The sequence below is a fragment of the Lytechinus pictus genome, chromosome 8 (genome assembly GCF_037042905.1).
Source record: "Lytechinus pictus isolate F3 Inbred chromosome 8, Lp3.0, whole genome shotgun sequence".
Lineage (NCBI taxonomy): Eukaryota > Metazoa > Echinodermata > Echinoidea > Temnopleuroida > Toxopneustidae > Lytechinus > Lytechinus pictus.
The window spans coordinates 30,229,180-30,236,244 of record NC_087252.1 but is presented as its reverse complement, the minus strand read 5'-3'; the positions used below and the strand labels follow the sequence as shown (position 1 = coordinate 30,236,244).

Below are 7,065 nucleotides of genomic sequence, written 5' to 3'. Positions count from 1 at the left end.
TCACATGTACATTATTGTGCATCTTAACGTGCAATACTTTTCTCTCAATTAAATTCTATTATAAATAATTTTGCATTATACCCTACAAGTTTCTTGAAGTAAATCCTCCTGCACAAGCAAGCAATCACTTGACTTTCTTCATAAACAACCTTAACCAACATACCATTACCACCACCCTGCCTTACACATAACCTTAATCTCTCCTTAGCACAATTTTTATCTGAGAGTAAATAAAATAAGTCTTTCTTATATAAATTTATTTTTTGCCTCCTGCAAGAACGATGAACCATGCAGCATATGGACAGAATTGATAAAAGAATTTCATTTTTGTTTTCTCCTGACACAATTACTTGAAAATGATATAAAAGGACAAGTCCACCCCCACAAAGTTGATTTGAATAAAAAGAGAAAAACCCAACAAGCGTAACACTGAAAATTTCATCAAAATCTGATTTTAAGATATTAAGTTATGACATTTTTAAAGTTTTGCTTGACCACACACTTATATGTACATCCCAGTAGGCATGCAAACTATTTCTTTTTATTCTACTAGATGAATAATTCAAATTTTCTCTTCATTGTCAAGTGAAACCAAGATTAGTCCCCCCCCCCCCCCCGAACATGTGGGATTTGCATTATTTTAATACTACAATTTTGGTTTAATCAAGTTGGCCCTCAATGTCAAATCTGTAAAAAATGAAATGTTGTACAATTCAAGCAACAAAAACAAAATAAATAGTGAAGGACGTCATTGACTGTCTCATTTGCATGTCACTGATCTGTGCATATAACTGTGTTGTGAAAAATAAGCCAAATCTAAAAATGTCATAACATTCCTATTTTACAACCGATTTTGATGAAATTTTCAGCATTATGCTCTGTTGATTTTTTTCTATTAATTCAAATCGAATTTTTTCTGGGGAGGACTTGACCTTTAATCAAAACTTATATGTACATGTGTAGTAGACAGAGCAGTTTATTTAGTGCATTACTTTTTAAGGTAGATTGAAATTCTTTACATAATGATACGAAGATTGAATAGGCTGTTTACGTTTTCTTAACAATGCATCAGAAACTCTGAATGAAAATAGATAAACAATGGATTTAAAAAATTTTAATGAAGATTTTAAACTCTACAGCTAAAGCATGAATATCACAAGTAATTTGTCAAATATATTTCTGAAAGAAATTAAAGGATGATTCTATAAAATAGTAATATCAAACAAATGATAATAGCTTGCAATGTATTTATAGTGCTTACTACAGAAATGTATCTTAGGCCCTATAAAAATAGGTTGAAAAAAAGGATGTTCAGCAAAAATGATATTTTATAATTTAAATTTGATAAATTAAGAAGCTGCATATGCTAAGAAAAATGACTGTTTAATTAACAAAGAGGTTTTGAAATTGAAATCATGAGGCTTCAAACATTGATTGTTGATTAAAACAAAATTGGTATAAAATATACCTGAATCATAAGAAAGACCAAGTCCATCTCATGCCAAACTTAATTAAACGAAAAAAAATGTTGCTTATACCTCTCGTGTCCCTGCTTATACATTAGCCCATCATGTGTGTCATTTATGTCCTGGAATTCACGTCCCAAACCTTTTGTCAAACAAGAAAAATGTTGGGATTTTGGGATTTAAGAAGCAAGATGGTCATTTGATCACTAATAATAAATCGGAATGCATGAATACATCCTATCAACCAAGCTACCATATTTTTATCACAAGTGTCCACTTTCATGCACAGATAATCCAATGGAATGCTTAATACCCGTAGCACACCGTCCTTTTCTATTGACAACAGAATGCAGGCAGGAATTCATCAAAGAGAGGAGCAACGGATACCTGCAATAAGGATCAAAACAAAATGAATATTAGAAAATTTGCTCTTCGGTATTCTTTCTGGAAATATATCTTCGTTGATCAAGCAATTAATACATCCTTTACCTGAATAAGCAAAATGCATTTTTTCTATTTTTCATTTCTCCTGCAATAGGAAAGTTAGCAGATTATCTATATTTTTTTTCTTCAGTGAAATCTTTGAAATTGTCTTGTTTCACATATTAAGAGTATAAAATTAGAAAAAAATTTGACCAACAACATTGAAACTTGATAAAAGACAGTAAAAGACATGTAGTAGGGGCCAATATATTTTTTCTTCATTATCACATACCTCTAGTAGGTGTTGAATACAGAGAATATCACATTGAAAACTGAGTGAGTATACCAACCTATACATTTACAGAAGACCTGTTCTTTCTGCTAAGTACAGGGCTTGTTCCCCATCAGGACTCCTGATGTAGACATGGCCTGGATTGGCCCCAATCGATAGCACCTATGACTCTTGGAAACCTGTAGCAATCATCAAATTGTCGCTGGGTGGTTTGAATTTCTCGTCATTGGAAACTTTATTCACTGTTACTCCTTGCTATTGCCTCAGAAAAATCTTTGATGATTCTGCACACGGATGACTGTGATATAGTTGCTTCGTCTGCTTGCATCTTCTAAAAGGTACCTTTAGTTATCGAATGATAAGTGATGTTATGTAATTGGTTTATTGATATGAAAGCCAATTGATACTTTACCATTCACGTTTGCAAACATTGTGCTTCTGTACTTATGACCTGATGTTTATGATGCACTGGAACTGTTTAAAGAGATTTTTCTTCGATTCATTAAAAAAAAACTCTACTGCAATAACAATCCATGCAAAATGGAGAATATCTCTCTAGCTGAAATGACATACCAATATTTCTTTTTGAGTGGTTATAAATCATCCTTCATGATAATTTCCCACTTGAATATGACATATTTGTATTAAAAAATGTTGCTACATTGTAAAAAATGAGAGAAAAATAAAATCCCCACCTATTTCCAACCCAAAGGGTTACGTGTTTCATTCCGACAAAAACCTTTCTGTGAAATACCCCCAACACTCCCCCTCCCATGTAAGGGGTTACTAGTACTCCTGGCTGAAAGCAGAAACAAAAATCATACAATTTGGATGATTAATAATGAATATTAGGTTTTGCATTAATTATTTCTGTAAAACATGTGCATGTTTTCATGAATATGCAAGAAATAGCCTGATGATGTCACATCCACACATTTTCCACACATGAATGTACAAGGGTTCCATGATATTTGCTCTGGCGACAATTACTCAATGGAAAATCTGCATGCTAAGCAAAACATAAAACTTAATTTTCATGACTAGATACTTCCAATCCTTGATCCTTACATTATTCTGAACTCGCAATAACTATCTTAAATATATAATCAGCAGTCAACCCCATTTTTACATTCCTGGAGGAAAAAATTAATGATTATAATTTCAGATCACTAGAGAACAAGTGGGGATATGAATATTGCATATGAGATACACAGAACTGTTTCCCCCAAGTTATGTAAAACTTTAAAACTGAATCAATTCATAATTCTCCATCCAATATTGATGTTTTTTGCTAGTCGAATTGTTCTTTATCAAAATCTCATCATTTTTGGCCTGGAAAATCACTTTCATAGAACATAATTTGACCCCCCCCAATTACCCTCTGCTTTATAGTTCGCACATGAAAACTCACCAATGACATAAAAGAAAGTCCTGTAAAAACCTGTAACATGACAGGCAATGTGTGGTTCTCTCTGTTGGTACCCCACTCTGAGAGGTTCATCCTCGTAGTATTCAAATGGATTCTTCCTGTCTCTTAATCCATGCTGTGGTCTTTCTATGTGTTGCTGAATCTGCATGGAAGTTGAAAGATTGTGTTGAAGAGTCACCATGAATGGGCAATTTACTCTTTGAATTTCATTTAATTCAAAAGTGTTTAAAATGAGGAACAGAATGTGAAAGATTATACAGAAATCCTTAAAAAAAGATAGGATAAAAATTCTAATTGACATGAGTAGCTTTTCTATTTACCTACTTGTAAAAGTGAAGAAGAAAAACCTGCCAATTGTTGCTGATCATCATCATTGATCAAACCACGCACGTCTTAGAGATGCTTCTATGAAAACTGATTAACTGAATCACTTTCAATTGGCTTTAATAAAGAAGGCAAGGCACTAATTTTATGGAACTTTGTTTACACAAATAGAGGTTATTGCTTGCGAGTGACTTTCGAATAACATATTTTCATGAATCTTCATCAAAGTCTCATTAAACCTTTTTTTCTACCCCCCCCCCCCCCCCGGCATTCATCAGACTGACAATGCTTTCTTTCTCTCTTTTAAATAAATATTCAACAAAATGTCAGGATTAATTGGAGATCAACAAGCCTAGTGACCAGTAGACAAATATATATGTTAATAACACACAAGCAAGGCCCCCCCCCCTCTTCTTTTTTGTCAATTACTATGACAAGAATGAAAAAGTAACATACATGTCACATGATACATTTACAATTACATGATGAATTCAAATCCCAGAAATAATATTTTATTAAAAAAGGCCATTTTAATGACATTTAATTTTTTTTTAATATGAATTGATAAGGCATACCTCACTCTCTTGCAAGACGGCACAGCAGTTCAAAATTGTGAGCCATGTTTGCTTTGTCTGGATTGAGCACAATCTGCCAAGTATGTATGGTCTGTTGCTGATATGGAAGAAAAAAAATAATGAAAAAAATATTTATTCATCAATCATACTGCAATGTCAAGGTATATCAAAGAAAAAATAATAAAGTAGCTACAAATGTAGATTGATAAAATCCGCTGTTTCAGAGGAGTCTTTCAACATTTTCTGATTTTTTTTTTGGTGGGACGGGATGCTGCGGAGCCACATGAAATCTCAGGGGAGCATATCCCTGACAGAAATAAACCTATTTATCGGTCTACTACAAATGTAGAGGACTGAAGATCAAATGCACTTGTCTGTGGTCTCATGTGAATATAACATTGGGACTCCTTGTGAAAAAAAAAATACTTGAAACAAAGAGGGTGGGGTAGAGAAAATAACCCCCAAAAGAGAGAATTTTCAAAGTTAGACCTCAGTTAGATCTACTCAAATAATCAGTTAAGCCTAGGTCTAGGATTTCCATTATTTTTTAATGTTTTGACGACACCGTAAATCTATATTGATCTCAAATGCAATGCCGAAGGTCAGTAAAACTTAGTTTTAGTAAAAGTAAAATATTTTTTTTACTCCAACGATGTTGTAGGACTAACTCTAACATGGCTACCAGGTAAGCTTCATAGCTTGACCATCTATCCAAGCCAAGACAAAGCCAGCCAAGAGTAGAGTGTCTAACTCTAAGTTAGACCGGCTCTGTATTGTAGTGTTAAAAAAAAACTTATTTAATTTGTATTGCTGCTCCCCTGGACTTGCCTTGGCCTTGCTTCAGTCTCAGACAAAATTAGATGCACAGTAGCTGTGTTGGCAGGGCCAGGAGGAGTGGCAGGGGTATCGTAGACAACAAAAATTCCATGAAAATCACACGAAATCGAAAATCACTGCCTGACATAACTAGCAAATAGTATCGACCTTTCAATCACGCCTACATGGCCTGTGTAGTGTACGCTAATTGCGTCTCGCACTGCACTGCTCATAGATATGAACGCACACAAAAGTACATGGCTGGGACTGAGCAGCTTAGAGACGCGACGATAACAATGATTCAGATACCATTTCAAGTTTTCGAGTATACTTTTTGGAAAGTTAAAGCTATCAATAATAGTTACAGATGGAACTGAAGGCTCCGTCATGATTTAAGCTCCAAAAAATTATGTAATTCACTTACAATCTCGGTCGAAGTCGTGAAATATGAAGCTTTAGATAAGCCGATCACACCGAATCTCGTCTCTGTCCAAAAAACTTTTTTCTTGCAGCAAACTTTTCCACAACCGCAATGGTGCTCTCTGATTGGTTAAAACCGTGGACTAACTTTAATCCACCGATTTAGTCCACCCCAAAGAGCTGACTAAATCGTGACGTCAAATGACGCGTTTTATACCCCGGTATAACTTTAGTCCACCTTTGTGAATCGCAAAAGTTAGCCCCTAGGTGCTAACTTTAGTCCATGGATTAAAATGACGTCAAATGACGCGTTTTATACCCCGGGTATAACTTTAGTCGACCTTTGTGAATTCGGGCCTAGGAGTTGTACTTTCATATTTTAGTACATGTAAATGTATGTAATATCTAGTTATTATTTTATAATAACCCTCTAAATTCACATTTATTTTATTTTGATACGCACTGTACATCAATGTATTCTGCACAGACAGATCTGTCGAGTCCCCGTAATGCATGTGCATAAATAGGCCTAGTATTTGAATTGCACCTATATATGTTTTAGACCGAAGTACTCTTCGTCATATTGGATTTTGTTTGTCTTGTGGCTCTATCTTTTGGATTTTGGTCAATTAGATATTTTCCAGCATGCTTCAAGGGTAGCCAATAAAAAAATGCAATCAATCTTTGGAATAAATTCCCGTTCATCGAAATCTTATACAATTGGTACGTGATCGTTTAATTGTTGTAATGATCATCGTTCTTCCAAAGCTGTAATCTAAAATGAACTTGCTCAAATATGTTTTCATCGCGTTGATAATGAGCATATGATTCAGTTCTACTGTAGACAGATGAACAAAAGACGATTTGTAAGCAATAATATGAAACACATACCATTTAGATTCTTGGTCTATCTACTAATGGATTATGAATGTGATAGAACGTAAATATAACGTTCCATTGGAGGAAGGATTCGAGCATTTGTTTGGCGTACCTGGTTCAAGGTCCAACTATAATGATAGTTGCATACATTACCATAATTCTGGTATTATGAGCCAAGGAATAGATAACCTAAACGCAATGTAAACCGTTCCAGAAATTATCACTAACCTTGTTTATTTGACTTTTTTGTCTTTAGAAATTAATTTCCATTCCATACTTTATTAGGTCATTTCTATACCAAACGAAAGTTTAGAAATCTGAATAAAGCATAATAAATCAAGTAAGCATTACCATTTAGCATGTTATCAATATCGGATGCTCATTCTGACCTAAGTCTATTTTGCTAAAAGGGAAGGGTTGATGTTAAACATTAAATATTTA

The 7,065-nt window shown here is 34.1% G+C and overlaps 1 long non-coding RNA gene across 1 annotated transcript; it reads right to left on the bottom strand.

Moving 5' to 3' along the window:
• Positions 1–242: 242 nt before the first annotated feature.
• Positions 243–5,840, bottom strand: LOC129283097 (uncharacterized). The gene is made up of 5 exons (XR_010294312.1): positions 5,750–5,840; positions 4,510–4,606; positions 3,593–3,752; positions 2,240–2,523; positions 243–1,853 (listed from the first exon to the last, which is right to left on the bottom strand). It is a non-coding gene; the product is annotated as an uncharacterized LOC129283097 (long non-coding RNA).
• Positions 5,841–7,065: the final 1,225 nt, after the last annotated feature.